A 16,430-nucleotide genomic window follows, 5' to 3' on the forward strand; every position below is an offset into this window, starting at 1 on the left:
TGGAGTCGTTCAATCATGTAGGCATCCTTCCATGGTCGGTATGTTGAAAGTTCTTAAGCCAAAAGCAATGCAGTGGGCCCAGCCTCCCCCAGATTCAAGAAGCTTTTATGCTTCTCTGCTGAACAGATGAGCCAGTTTGGATGAAGGGGAAACAGCCCAAACTTTTGCCCCAAACTTCAAGCTGATCTTGGACCTCCTCATAGGTTTGGAAACAATTTTTCTTTATTCCTGTTGATTTCTTTCAAATCCCTTCCTACTCCATCTGCACCTCTCTCTTTCTCCAGGTAGTGCTTATTTTTATCCTTTCTGAACTTATGGCCAAGATCAAATACCATAAAAGGATGTTCAGCTTCTCTGGAAATAAAAGGTCCAGGAGAGCTCTCAGTCTGGAGATGTCCAGCTGGTTTTGCAGTCTCAATAGGTTCATATAAAACTTGGATCAGGATCAGGACTTTGTGGGGGTAAGAGGTTAATTTAGGTTTTGTTTAAAGAAGGGTTCAGGTCCCTTCTTATTTAATCCAGAGACTATGTGCAGCCCAAGCAATGAGGCTCTCTCTCTGTGTCCCACCCAAGTGGCGACCCTAGCTAGACCTCCCAGATGAATAGACAGTTCACATTTCATTGACCTTTTAATCCTTGGCCTTTCCACCAAGGGTGACAATTAGAAAGCCGGTTAGTACCTGCCAGGATGTGGAATTTTTGTACACATCCATTTGTCAACTTGTGATGCGAGAGAGGCCACTGGCTCATTACACACAGGCCATTAGGCACCCGCTGGATGGCAGCAACTTTGAGTTGCAACTGACCTGAGCTGGGTTGGACCCATATGATCTGCTTCCAGGGTCTGGCGCATGAGGTGGACCTTAGTTTAGTAGATGCAGGCTTGCAAGAACTGCCCTTCCTCCCATTCACAATCACAGGGACTTGCCTCCCCTCCCATTCATGACTGCCTGGATGCTATCCTTCCTGCATTCATAGACACAGTCATATGGACCCCCCCAGTCATGATCAGATAGGCCCCACCCCAACTCCCAGTCCCAGTAACATAGACACAACCCCTCCCATTCCCAGTCATGGAGCAACTATGAAATGTTTCAGATTCCACTGTGCCACACTGGCCAGTATCTGACTTTAGCTAGTGTTATTAGTCTGCCACTTTCTTGGAGAGAAGTATCAGAGAGGTAGCCGTGTTAGTCTGTATCTTTGAGAACAACAAGAAGTCCTGTGGCACCTTATAGACTAACAGATATTGTGGAGCATAAGCTTTCGTGGGCAAAGACCTGCTTATGCATCTGATGAAGTGGGTCTTTGCCCACGAATGCTTATGCTCCACAATATCTGTTAGTCTAGAAGGTGCCACTGGACTTCTTGCTTTTCTTGGAGAGAGAGTTGTCTGGTAGCTGGAGCACAGTGGTGAGAGCCAGGCCTCCTGAATACTATCCCAGCTCCGTCCCCAGATGGGTCACTGTGTGCCTTTGAGAAAGTCACTGCATTCCCTTTGTCCGGATGTAAAATCAAAAGAACATTTCCTGGCCGTTGGTGCAAGCTGAGGATCTGAAAAAATGAACGTTCACAATGACCTTTAAGAGGCACACATAAAAAAGCAATGTCCTGTGCCCTGCAGTCATGTGGTTTTCTGCCCTCTTCCACATAGTGCTTGGAGATCGACCAGTGAAATATGCTAAGGGCTAAGTTCTATCTGTCCAACCGTGCACAGAAGGAACATACATGTTACCAACACACGTTACAAGATCTGAGAGTTGCTTGGGAAGGCAAAAGCAGCTGGGGAGACTGCAGGAGGAAGTTCCTGCCTGGAGAATAAGGCACCTTATGCAGCATGCCCTCCACTTCACGCCCCCCAAAAGCCAGGTCTGCCAGGGCAACTCTGGCTCCTGTTTATGCAGCTCAAGTCCAGACCAATTTACAGTGCTAGACACTGAAATCTTCCTATTCAAAAGGATTACAAATTACTGTCTGATCCACTAATTAGGAAAGAGAGACAAGAGCATCTTATGACAGCAACTGTTAACAGCCATTTAGAGACTGCTCAGAAGGCATTTAGATGTCATTAGTGCACACTGCAGTGGCTCTGCATATGCTTGCCGAGAGATGAACCGTGGATCCACCAGGCCACCCAAGTGCCCCTGTGTCCCTGGGCTCTCCAGCTCAGAGAAGGCTCAGGAGCAGAGGCTTAGCTCCCACAGGGGCGGCATGGGAAGGGAATAACAGCGCCCAGCTTGCTTGCAAGGATACCTCCAGTCAAGCTGGCTCAGCCCCTCTCCAATTGCATTGTATTTATATAACAAACTTAAGAACTGCTGAGCGGGGCCATCTCAGGCAGGGGAGAAAAATCCCATATTCCTGCTGCTCCCACAGCCCAGCAACATGGTTCTAGGAGGCAACGCTGCCTGCATTTCACCAGCAATCAGATTAGTGCCTAAGGGATCCCAAATGCTCTTTCTTTCCCAAACACCTTTCGTCCTTGGAAGGAACAGAGACAGGTCCAGCTTGTGAAAGAACCAAAAGACTAAACAATGAGGTGAATTTCCTGCTGCCCGGAGCCCAGGGCAGATAGGTGTAAATCACTCCCATTCTGATCAGCATGTATTTTACCCCACTTTCGTACTGGCACCAGTTGTTATTATCCACCAGTTCTATTACCGGAAGGGTATCTGTGTTAGTCTGTAGTGCCAAAAACAACCAGAAGTCCTGTGGCACCTTAAAAACTAAGAGATATTTTGGAGCATCAGCTTCATGGGCAAAGACCCACTTCATCAGGTGCAACTGACAACACCAGATGCAGCAGTCCAGGGACCTAGAACTAGGGACTAAAGAGATGTATTAAATACGCCCCCCCCGCAAAGTGTGGTTAATAGATGTCGACCAGAAGCCCTGAGGGGTGCAAGCAGTCCTGCACTAGACAAGAGGTGATGGACATGACATGACCAATTCATTTTTTTCCTGCTTGCATTTCAACGGTACGTAGCAATTTATTCCTTAATCCCTGTGCTTGGGCTGGAGTAGATGAAAACACGTCACCTGCTCACTGGCATCACGCTGTCAGTCACACTGCTCCAAGAACTGTGCTTCCTTGCAGCTGACTGCTCCAGCACTGGTCTAGCAAGCTGGGCCCCATCAGAGGAAGGAGTGTTTTGGAGGACAAGGGGCTGTTCTTTCACTATGGAGAACTGAGAATAAGAATCCCTGCACTTAACTCCTGCCATCAGAATATCTCAGACATTTTCCAAACACTCATTTACATACAGCCTTGTACGGTAATTGTTACAGCCTCCTCCAGAGAAGCACTCCTGCCAGGCTCCTGGAACTAGGCAATAGAGTGTCCAGCCACCAAGAAGCCACCGCTCACACCTGAAGATGTGTCCAAACTACCGTCCTGTCTGCGCCTCCTGTTCCTGGGCAAAGTAACAATGAGAGGACCAACCACCAAACTCCAACAACATCTAATGTCAGCCAACATGCTGGGTGCTCACAATCAGGGCTCAGACATGGTCCAGTGGGGACAGGAAAGACCTCCGTGCTCATGCTCCCCTCTGCAGCCTTTGACACAGTGGACCGTGAGGTGCTACTCACACACCAGATAGATAGCCCAGCCATCTCATTGCCCCAGGCATTCCTCTCCGGAAGAGCTCAGAGAGGTGGTGGGTAGCTGCTGCTCCTTGCCATTGGCCCTCTTCTGTGGAGTCCCACAGAGATCCACACTATCCTTGCTCCTCTTCAATAACTATATGATGCCACGGGAGAGCTGGTGTGATGCCGCGGGCTTAGCTACCACAGGATTCCAGCAGCACTCAGCCTCCTTTGATGCAAACATCACCACTATAAAGGTTCACAGTACCTCCAGAAGATCTGTTCGTGGGTGAAAAACAGCTGTCTCAAGTTGAACCCAAGCAAGACTGAAATGATACTGGTCCAAAGGGACAAACACTTGGAAGAATTAGCCACGATGCTTGGTTCATCTTCCATTGAAAGTGTACAGCCTCCATTCATCAAAGTGATGCAAAGTTCTTTCATCCACAACTCACCCTGAAACTCTGCCCCTTCCTCCATGGAAAGAATTTGGTTACAGGACAAATTTCCAGAAGTGACGAGGCAAACCCAGGTCTACCTTTAGGGAGCACTGTAAAACAGCAATCACCACAAGAACATTCCCAATGCCACGGATACATCCCATGACTCAGCCCCCTCGATCAACAGATCCAGCAAGCAAGGAATGAACCCCTCAAAACCCAACCTAAAACCCCCATATGCCAGGTGGAAATTTGACACTAATAAGAGATAACAGTCAGAGACTGCATGAAGTCCACTTAGGACTTGGCTAGTGCTACTGACTTTATTTATAAAGTTCTCAGGTACTTGGACAGCAGTATGAAATCATAATCATCAATCATCATCATCAACCATGGGCTTAGTGCCCATTGGCATCTGATGCCTCTCTCACTATTTCCTTCCATCTTTCCCTCTCCAGTGCAGAGTGGCTTTGTTTCTGTAGACTAGCTCCACACCAATCCACTATATCATCTACCCATTCTCTGTGGGGTCTGCCTCTCCTATTCCAACCATCCATTATGCTGAATACCACAGTCTCAATTTTTCATTCATCGGTCATTCTGCAACTATGCCCAAATAGCTGTAACTTGCATTGTAGAACCTTCTGCAGCAGGTTCTCTTTCGGCTGTATCTTCCTATATAATTCCTTGTGGGTGACCTTCTGCATCCATCCTATTCTCAGGATCTTTCCATAACAACTCCTCTCAAACACCAATATCCTTTTCTTTGAATCTTTCATTATTGCCCGTGTCTCACATTCGTACAACATGCTGCTGCTATGCCAGATACGCCCCGGCCCAGTAGCCATTGGTCTCTAGTTATATAGTGAAGCTATGGTCATTAAAGACCAGATTCCAAAAGACCTCAGCACTCAGTATGTACCCAATGTGCTAAGTCCTTTTGCAAATCTGTCTCTAATTTATGGAGCCTTGCAATATACTGTGATCCTTTATTATTCGTCCTGTTTTGGTAGAACCCAAGGGCCAACCAAGAAGGGGCCCATTGCCCTGGGGGCTATACAAACACAGAGTATTAGTTGTCTCTGACTCACAGAGCCTACAGTCTACAGAGAGAAGAGCAACCCATGATGCGGTAGAACACGCAAGCAGAGCGACCAATGGGAAGGCGGCAAATGTTTATTTATTTACGTGTAGTTGGGTATAGTTAGCAGGCAGCAGCTAAGCGGAATGAATAGGGGGACGAGGCAGTGTAGACGGGAGAGATGTGGAATGAAGCAGGAGGAATCTGTATGTTGAGTTTATGCAGTCTGGCTCAAAGAAGGCAGGTGACTCATCCAAAATGACACTGCGAGTTGGTGGCAAAGCTGGGAAAGAGGAGACATGGTGACCAGCTGCATGGTGTACACAGTAGACAACGCTCTCTCTGTTCCTGAGCCCTTCCCCCGAATGCTCCCAAATGTATGTGCCATTGTCCTCCCAGCAAGTACCAAACCTCCATTGGCAACTTCCCAACAGGGAGCCATTTCCACTGATCCCAGGCAATGGGACTGAGGGGGTTGGACGAAGCAACTTGATCTACCCAAGAATGGAAAAGCAGTGAGGAAATCACTGGTGAGCTCTAAGGAAGAGAGGAAATAGAAACTAAGCCACTCCGCACTGGACAGGAAAAGATGGAAGGAAATCGTGAGAGAAGCATCAGCTGTCAACGGGCGCTGAGCCCACGGTTATTGATGATGATGATGATGATGATGATGATGATGATAATGGCTGAGCTGCTTCTGCCTCTGCTGATGGGAGGACAATCAAGTCAGGTTTTACGTCCTCCTGGTGACTGAGGGAGGGACTACGGCAGCCTGACTGCAGCTTTGTGGCAGGCAGTAGCAAAGTCAAACAGTTGCCTTACATTCAGAGTCTCTCCCTGCATTTACAAAATACCTCACTCTCACGGTCAGTGGTCAGAGTGCTTTAGGTCCTGTCAGACCCTCTCAACATTGGGGCCTGGCGGGCTGAGGAACATTGAGACAAACTGTCAGCAAGGAAATGTCTCGCTCCAGTTTCTATGGCCAGAGACATGTCGGGGGGTATCCAGCAATAGGGAGCTCTCTTCCATTTCCTGGCAATGGATAAGTTTTTCTCCACTCTTCAAGGTGATTTGCAAAGGGCCAAAAATTGAGGCAAGGCCTCCATATAGGCCTGAAATGGCTTTTCTTTTATTTCGAACCTGCAGTGCCTCTTTTCATTTCATTTCATTCTTTCTTGGCTTGGAAGGGTTCTTCCTTGTTTAATTCACAGTGAAAATTCAATGTCTGGGTCTTCCCCAAGCCACCCCCACCCACCAGAAGACTCTACGGAGATGGAGAGCTACCGGGATTGTGACCCAGTCACGTGAAACTCATCATCTGAGGCCATGTGTACATGAGCCAAAGAAATGCTTTTAAAAACCCATTTGAGTCAAAAAACTTCCCTCCCCTCATTAAAACTCATTTAGACACAGACCCGATCTACTCTAGAAAATTAAGTCAGCTTCATTAAGTTACTCGGGGGTGTGAAAACTCAACCTCTCAGAGCAGTGTTATTAAACCAACTTAACCTCCAGTGTAGACAGCACTGGCTGAGCGGAAGAAGCTTTCCTGGTGGAGTAGGTGCTGTCCACACCAAGGCACTACAGATGTGTGGCTGTAGCATTCTGAGTGTAGACATACCTGGCACCTAACTTTGGAGTTTAGGCTCTCACCTTACCAGCCGAAACAATATCAAACATTTAATCTATATCGATATGGGTGTTTCCAATGGATTGAAGCTTATGCATTTGAAAACGGCACTGGTTTGCCCAGGGGAGCACAACCTGAGGGGGGAGGGGGATTCTAGCCAGACTGGCCTGACTGCACAAAAGGAGTCAGGTACCTAACACAAAGCACTGGAGTTCTCAAGGCCTACAGGTGCCTAAGTTCCTATACAGTGAATGGGGAGAGACAGGGACCCTAGCCTAGAGTGTGATTCACAAAAGTCAGCTTGCCAGGCAGGGAACCACCTAAGCTAGCAAGTGGGAATGGGAATGCGAATGGCAGGGATGTGTGCACATCCCCAGCTTGGGAAAAAGAGACCTAAATCAGGGCTAGAGGCCGGAGGTTGTCTCTACTTGAGATTCTAGGCTGCAGATCCTCTTGTGGCAGAAGATGCCTACACTGTGGGGGCAAGTAGCAGCAGCTTCCTCATAGCTTATAGCCCAGTGGTCTGGGTTCGGATGTGGGAGAGACTGAGTGTCCCTTCCACCCGAAGAGGAGATGAGATCTGAACAGAGAGCTGCCACTTCGGAGTACAGACTGTACCCACCATGCCACAGGAGAGTCTAATACACACTTCCTGCAAAAATTAGGCACTGACTGAATTTAGGGGCCTACAGGGTTCAGTGGGAGTTCTGCACATCACCGTGGTCCTGAAACTAGGACCTACATACCTAACTCCCCTCGTGCATTCAGGCCATTGGTTGCAACACTTTGCTTTTTGCTAATATTAGTTGACACCAGCAACTAAACAAGAGTTAGGAGAAAAGCCCTCTTTGCTGAAAAGTCAGTATCACTTCACTTTTCCCTGAAAGACTGAGAAAGTTCTTGCTCCAGTTCTCTGAACCTCTAGGGAGACCTCCAGCAAAAACGGAAAAAAAGACTTGGCATTCCCAGTATTTCTAAGATTTTTTTTTTCAAAACACTTCATTCAAATTAAAACAAACTCCAGGCCAACTTTCACACCAGAGCAAAGCCAGCACCACAGGGCCACTCAGCCCAGTACTGAGCTCACAACCGTATAAATCAGGACCACATTCACAGAAGTCAATGGAGTTTGGTGTGAGATCAAAATCAGACCCCGGGTGTCATTTTTTCCCCTTTAGAGATCATTTGAAAGACTAGAGAACTTTACAGCCAGCTGTGTTGTTTAGCTGCACCATTCAAGCTGACCCATGTAAGCAGCAAGCCACAGTGGAGGTGGGCAAGTGTGAGTATTTCCAGGCCATGGCTCCGTTCTGTGCCAGTCAAGGTGTGACAAACAGCTGTGGCTGCATGTGTTCCCACATTTCCTGTTCAGCAGCTGAGGTGGATCTGCCACTGGAGGCTGTACGTGCTGCTCCTGGAGTTCTTCCTGGTCAGTTACTGCTTGGGCATGCACCATTCCTGGCTGCACTGTCCAGAAGAAACAGAAAGTAGCACCCTCCTTGGTTTGGTGGAGATACTCAGTTCTACTATAGGCCTGACCCCCTGCTAGTTATAAGGTGCGAACGTGATGCAGACAGCAGCACTGGTGCTTTGTCCCCCTACCAGTTCCTTTCTCTCGGAACCCATCGTTGTCTCCCTTACAATGGGGGTAACCCGCTGGCTTGCTTCTTAAGTGTTTCTCCTCCATTCTAGCACAGAGCAATTTAGCAACTGCTTCAGGGCTAGTTGCCTTTGGCTGAAGACATTCTTTAGACCCTGGCATTGTGGCTGTTGTCCCAGTCGTGAGGCTCTGATCTGGCAGTCCTTGCAATGCACTGTAAAGCACATGCAAACGCTCTAGCAATGTTAACAATGGATTCCCTTGAATCCCCCAGGGATCTCAGCTCGGTTCCTTGCACTTTGTGTTGAGCAGCACGTGCATGCAGAAGGGTCCCACTGCAAGCATGACATCCCACTGCCTGAACTCTATCTTGTCACCTGCGTTTTTCATTAACTGCACTTCTGTTCCTTCACTCCTTGGTGACGCACTCACTAGGGAAGTGCACCTTTCCATGGACCTGCAAATACCAATTTGCTCTCTGCAACATCGAGTTGTTTCTCACTTGGCTGTAGTATGAGAACACCAGCCTGCGTATTATCAGTTACATCTCCATAAATAAAGACGGTCTATCATTCTCCCCATTACCTGTCCGAATTCATGGATCTATCCCGGGCCGTTGGCTTCTTGTAAAGACTTGTCTTCCCCAAGTCACATTTCTTCCAGGATCAGTGTAGTCTTGGAATTTCTGAACCATTTTGTCCTGCAGTTTCCATGCTCCCGCAGGACCTCTTCCACTCCACCTGCTCAGCTTCTCCAGTTCCATGCACTGATGTGAGCCATCACTGTTCTTCCCTCAGTTTACCCCTCAGACCCATACCTGAGGCCGCACAGACTGTGCGCCTCCCTTTCAGTTTGTTGTGCGTGTCAGTGGTAGCCTTCCAGCCCTTTCACCACTGCCTCACATTTGAAATTGTGATGATCTCTGTCAGGTCTTCCTGCCTAGCAAAGCACTACACGATCATATCCAGCCCTTGGCTTGTCTCCAGGCCCTCTCCAGGCATTCTGTCCTTCTAACAATAACAAAGGTACATCTGCTTCTCTGCATATTATGTGTGGGAGCGAGACTGCATCTGCCCACTGTGGAAACATGGAGGCCTTTGTCGGCTGTGCCAGAAGAGGTCTCTCTGTCAGGTTGCACCAGAGTTACGCTGGGCAGGTGTGAATTTTAGCACCCTTGTCTGCAACTTGCGTGCCATCCCTGTTACAAGCAACAGGCCACTGTTTGTGGTTGCTGCACATCACTACAGCTGGCCCAGATTCCTTCATGCCACTCACCACTTTGTTTTTGTCTGTCTCGGGGAACAAATGGTTGCAAAGTGCAGTAAATTCTGCACCACTACCTGGATGCCAGACAGCACCTCTGTGCCTTACTCATTCTCCCAGTGCCCACAGTTGTCTACACTGGCCATTGGTAAGAAGGTCGGAGCGCTCTCCTTTGCACGGACTGTGTTCAGTACGCCTCTTCCTTCTCCATGCATCCCCGCCGGGCACACTCACACCCACTTTCTTCGCTACCCCAGGCACTTGTAAGACTCCTATTACCTTAGCGTCCTCTGGGCTCGCAGGCTGCTCTGGTAATTTTGCATCTTCCGCTGCTTGGCAGGTTCCTGTGGCTTTTTCCAGAAATAACTTGCAGTCTTTCAGCGAACGCTCATGTGCTTCCCCATCCCTGCTCACACCCCCGCTCCTCCCATCACCGCCGCCACCGCCTGCCTCTCTCCAATCACTGAATCTCTGAAGGGGGCAAAACCGAAAGACTGGCCATTGAACGTCAAACAGACGCACTCTTCAGAGCTTCCTCGTGCCTCCTGTACACTTGTGTGCAGTGCGAAGCCTCTGCGGCTTCCATTCTTCCAGGGAATGCCTGGGGCTGGGTTCACTGGCCCACTCCATTCCTCTTGGGAGAGTCAGGCAAGCAAAGGGAGCAGAGAGGCAGGGTGCCTCAGAGAGCTGGCAGTTGTATCTGACTCCCTTTAAAGCCCCCACCACACACATTGCATCTAGCAGATCTCACTCACAGCTGAGAACTGACTCCTCGACGCCTCAGAGCGTGCTCTACAACTCCATCAAAATCCACACAGGAAGCGACTGGAAATGCCCAGGTTCTGCACACCACGGCTGCGGGACTGCACTAGATCCTTTTGCTATCTGACCGGATATGGCTGCACTGCCACCAGTAGGTGAGAGGGCAGCCCATGTACGCAAGCTGGCTTTAATCTAGCTAGCATGGGGACTGGCAGCTGGTGAAGTTTCAGCCTGCACTGAAGCATGTATAAGCCCACCCAGAAGCTTGGCCCATGCTGCCATCACTTCATGGTACTAGCACCCGAGCTAACAAGATTAAAGCTAGCTCAGGTATGTCCACCTGAGCTGCAGTCACACACCCCCATGCTTGCAGTATATACACACCTCGAGACGTGTCAAATGCACCTCAGTTCAGCTGAAGCTGGAGACGGACACTAAGATGCCGACATGCAAGGGAAGGACTGCTGTGGAGATGGGCCTGTCTGCACTGCAGTTGCACACCCACAGCTCAGTCTGTGTCTGCTGATTCTGGCTCAAGCTAAGGCCTCTGAGTGGCGGTGCAGATTAGGGCACAGGCTGCAGCCTGAGCTCTGGCACCCTCCCACCTCCCCAGGTCCTGAAGCTGAACATTCTCCACTCCACGGCCCCATAGCCTGAGCTCTACAAGCCTGATTCAGCCGGCCCAGGCCAGCCGCAGGTGTCTAAGAGCAGCAGCGACACACCCGTGGCGGCTAGCCTCTGAACGCCCGTGAGCGGGGTGGTAATTGTATCTAGCACAAGAACTGGGGAGGGTCTAATAAATCCAGGGAAGCCCCCTGAGAGTGAGGGAGTATCAGAGAGGCATAGAGGGGAACAGGGTGTGGAGCAGTGGTGCTGACGAATCTCAGCTCTTACCAGCAAAGGCAATGGCAGAGACTCTCCTAAGAACAGCCATAGTGGGTCAGATCAAGTGCCCCTGTAGCACAGTATCCGGTCTGCTGACAGGGGCCAATGCCTGGGGCTTCAGAGGAAAGGAACGGAGGGGTCGATCCCCCACCGTACCTCCCCAACTGCTCACAGCAGGGGATTGCACTGCAGCCCATCCCGGCCAATAGCCACCCATGGACCTATCCTCCGAGAGCTCCTCTAGTTCTTTTATGGAATGGTGTTATAGTTTTGTCCTTCACAACGTCCCCTGGCAAAGGGCTTCACAGGTCCCCTTTGGTTTGTTTGTTTTAAATCTTCTACTTTTTCATTTCATTGGGTGACCCCTAGTCCTTAATGTTACATAGAATCATAGAATGCTAGGACTGGAAGGGACCTCGAGAGGCCATCAAGTCCAGCCCCCTGCCCCAATGGCAGGACCAAGTACTGTCTAAACCATCCCTGACAGATGTCTATCTAAGCTGTTCTTAAATATCTCCAGCGATGGAGATTCCACAACTTCCCTTGGCAATTTATTCCACTGTTTGACCACCCTGACAGTCAGGAACATTTTCCTAATGTCCAACCTAAACCTCCCTTGCTGCAGTTTAAGTCCATTGCCTCTTGTTCTACCCTCAGACGCCAAGAAGAACAAGTTTTCTCCCTCCTCCTTATGACACTCTTTTAGATTCTTGAAAACCGCTATCATGTCTCCCCTCAGTCTTTTCTTTTCCAAACTAAACAAGCCCAATTCTTTCAGCCTTTCTTCATAGATCACGTTCTCTAGACCTTTAGGTCAGGACTCTATTAGGGTTTAAAAAAGAGCTCGATAAATTTTTGCAGGTTAGGTCCATAAATGGCTATTAGCCAGGGGTAAAGTATGGTGCCCTAGCCTTCAGTACAAGGGCAGGAGATGGATGGCAGGAGACAAATCACTTGATCATTGTCTTCTGTTCTCCTTCTCTGGGGCACCTGGCATTGGCTGCTGTCGGCAGACGGGATACTGGGCTGGATGGACCTTTGATCTGACCCAGTATGGCCATTCTTATGTTCTTAATCATTCTTGTCTCTCTTTTCTGGACCCTCTCTAATTTCTCCACATCTTTCTTGAATTGTGGTGCCCAGAACTGGACACAATACTCCAGCTGAGGCCTAAGCAGCGCAGAGTAGAGCGGAAGAATGACTTCTCATGTCTTGTTCACAACACACCTGTTAATGCATCCCAGAATCGTGTCTGCTTTTTTTGCCAACAGCATCACACTGACTCACATTTAGCTTGTGGTCCACTATAACCCCTAGATCCATTTCTGCTGTAGTCATTCCTAGACAGTCTCTCCCCATTCTGTAGGCATGACACTGATTGTTCCTGATTGAAAACATGAGGGCAAAGTGCAACACTTCCTTATTCACTTTATGCACACCAGTGGGGATTTTCTAGACTTCTGTCGTATACCCCGTCTTCTCTTTCCCAAGCTGAAAAGTCTGTTATTTAATCTCTCCTGTTCCCTACCCGTAAGGGTTTTGTCGCCCTTCTCTGAACCTTTTCCTACCCCAATATCGTTTTTTTTGATGGGGAGACTGAAGTGCACACAGGAGACAAGATGCGGGCATGGCATAGATTTATACATGGATTTATACACATTATGATATTTTCTGTCTGATTATCTACCCCTCTCCTCATGGTTCCTAACACTGGTAGCTTTTTTTGACAGCCCCTGCACGTTGTGTGGACGTTTTCAGCGAACTGTCCATAATGACTCTGTAGTATGCTGGCTGCCCCACTCTAGTCAGGAGGGGTTAAAGCAGGCTGGAGGGGGACATGCACAGAGCCCCAGGTAATGAGGAAAAGATTCCTAGGGAGTCAATCACAGGGCAGCTTGCTGGGGCAGCCCTATTAATAAGGAGCTGCTCCAAAGAGCAGTAGGCAGTTGGGTCCTGATTAGGGAGGATGCATGACAGGTTCCCTAGAGGAAGCCCCTTGGACAGAACAGTGCTGGGCAGGCTGAGGGGAGCTGGAGAGAGGCTCCAGCCCCTGTTATCCCCCAACTATGGCCTGGATACAAGGGCCAAGAAGGTGTAAAGGGTCACAGGGGAGTGGGCCAGGAAGCGAGAGGCAGTAGAGTGGAGTGAGAAAGGGCAAGACAAGGCTGTCTCCAATCTTCTGACAATTTACCAAATTCATGAGAGGATCTTCCCCCTTATTCCACAACAGTTTACTCTGCTTAAAAGCCTTTGGCGAGGGTCACTGTCAAAGGCTTTCTGAAGTTCTAACTACGCTATGGCTTTGTCTAAACTAGCCAAAAACTTCGAAATGGCCACACAAATGGCCATTTTGAAGTTTACTAATGAAGCGCTGAAATGCATATTCAGTACCTCATTAGCATGCGGGCGGCCGCGGCACTTCGAAATCGACACGCCTCGCCACCGCGCGGCTTGTCCCGACGGGGCTCCTTTTCGAAAGGACCCCGCCTACTTCGAAGTCCCCTTATTCCTATCTGCTCATAGGCTTTTTCCACCGGCACCCGAGATCCTATCTGCTCATGGGAATAAGGGGACTTCGAAGTAGGCGGCGTCCTTTCGAAAAAGAGCCCCGTCTGGACAAGCCGCGCGGCGGCGAGGCACGTCAATTTCGAAGCGCCGCAGCCGCCCGCATGCTAATGAGGTGCTGAACGTGCATTTCAGCACTTCATTAGTAAACTTCGAAATGGCCATTTGCATGGCCATTTTGAAGTTTTTGGCTAGTGTAGACGTAGCTTATATATCCACTGGACCACTTGCTCATGGAGTCCCTCAAGGAATTCCAACAGATAAGTGAGGTGTGATTTCCCTTTACAAAGGTGTGCTGACTCTTCCCCATCTTTCTGTGCTCATCTGTGTGTGTGCTCATTCTGTTCTTTACTATAGCTTCAACCAGTTTGCCTGGCACTCAAGTTAGGTGTACCAGTCTGTAATTGCTGGGATTGTCTCTGGAGCTTTTTTAAAAAAATGGTGTCACATTAGCTATCCACCATCATCTGAAACTGAAGCAGTTTTGAATGACAAGTTACAAAACACACTCTAACATAAAGCCTTCAGCACCAAAAGCTGCCAGTGTAAAGGAAGTAAGCAGGAGGCCAGCATCCAGAGCAAGAAGGATCAAGCAAAGATCAAAGGAGGGGAGACAGCTAAGAAAATTGCTGGTTACGTCTTACTCAGGGGCATAGTGCAGGCTGAAAGGCATTGGCCCTGAAGGATGCAATATGAACGGTCCTGAAAGAATCTGGCTGGCAGCAACCACAAGATATGGCTGCTCATGTAGAGATTTCTGCTTTGAAAAGCTGTAAGAGGAGGAGATGGGTTTCAGGTGAAAACAGGGGAATCAGAGCCCAGTTCAAGCTGGGATAATTCCACTGATGTCTGTACCCAGAAAGTGTCGGGGGTAGCTGAATTAGTCTGTATCTTCAAAAACAACAAGAAGTCCTGTGGCACCTCACAGACTAACAGATAGTTTAGAGCATATGCTTTCGTGGGCAATGACCTGCTTCGTTAGGTGCCACAGGACTCCTTGTTGTTTTTGCAGCGAGAGAGGATCTTGGGTGCCGGTGGAAAAAGCCCTCCCTTGCCAAGCTCCGGGCAAAGCCTGGGAACCAGTTAAGTCCTACAGGCTGGTACCTATGAAGGCGGACTTACGTGATGCTGAGGCCTTGGTCAGCCCTCTGCAGAGAAGGGGATTTCACCCTCGGTGTCTAAGATTCTCTGCAGAACCTACAACTCCAAGTTGCATAGGGTGCAAACAACTTCACTCTAAACTGCTACATCAAACTGACTAGAAAATGCTCACCCTTGCTCCTGAAGCAGAGAGTGGCCCAGAGTAAAGAACAGGAACAACTCTGACCATTCAAATGTCAAAAGAAAACCAACAGCCTGTTCTGCCAGGGAATAACTGTACTGTCCTACGGATGCTTCTGGGCCTGCTCTGGGCTCCCCCATTTGCAGGTTCAAGGGGGTCTGATTGGGACGTGAACTGTGGGCCCCTCCTCTGCTTGGAGAATGCTGGGAGAGGAGCTGAGGAAAAGAGCCTGCATTCCAGGCATTACTTGTGCCATGGCACACAGTCAGGCAACCTGTAGAAGACCGGCTCCCCACAGCTACTGCTTGTCCCCAGACATTTTGCCTTTCATGGAAAAACAGCCTCACACCCTTGAGAGGATCCCCTCACCACCAATGCCACCTCATGCTTTACTGCACAGCTGCTTGGGCCTCAGGTCAGAGGCAGGTGAGAAGCATTGGATTTTCCTAACCTCCTGGCTTTTACGGAGGGGCCTTTTGCCAAGTAGCTTCATGCTGACCTGCTGCAAAATCTCACGGGCCCAAATTCACTTGTTTGCTGCTGCAGGGACAGAGCGGCAGCAGAAGGCGCCTTCCGTCATGGGAGACGGCTTGGCTGTTGACACTGGTCAAGTCAGCCAATGAAGCTTGACCTAATTTGCACCCATGCTTCCAAGGCCTTCTGGGATGCTGCAGCAGCACTGCATGGACAGGGAGTATGAACCTCCAGCCACTCCTGCTCCTGACCCTGGAACACATCCCCTGCTGAGGCCTCCTGAAGGGGGACTTTGCCATGGCCTGTTTCCAAGTGCCAAGCTCTGAATCAGGCCCACAGTGCACCACTGCAGGGCTATCCCTGTCCACAGGTCAGGCACAATTCAGATCACTGGTATCCAACCTTCCTTCTCCACCTCTGCTGTCCCACCTCTGTGCCTCAGCCCTGGCCTGGTAGTAACACCACGAGGGATGAGAGCAGAACACCCTGCATGGCTCACTTGGTCTCTGGCACATCTCTGGAGATTGCCAACAACAGCCCAACTACAGTGACATGCTCACCTCCTCTGCCCAGAAACAGAATCTACCCCATCAATGTGTGTCAGCAGCCTCCAGCTGGGCCACTTCCAACCAGGGTTGGACACCTAGCAGTACCCCTCTCCTGCTGCCGTTCCTCCCAGCAATGGCGTAACAATTCTGGGATCCGTAACTGGCATGTCTAAAGAGTAAGGCACCTGTCAGGATGAAGATACACTTGGGCAAAGTTGAGAGGGGTTGAGTAGAACTGAAATATTTCACTCACGTCTAGGAATAGGTAAAACTAAATAGTCTCAATGGATGGTTCGAATAGGAGAGGCAGAC

The sequence above is a fragment of the Carettochelys insculpta genome, chromosome 17 (assembly GCF_033958435.1).
Source record: "Carettochelys insculpta isolate YL-2023 chromosome 17, ASM3395843v1, whole genome shotgun sequence".
Classification (NCBI taxonomy): Eukaryota; Metazoa; Chordata; order Testudines; family Carettochelyidae; genus Carettochelys; species Carettochelys insculpta.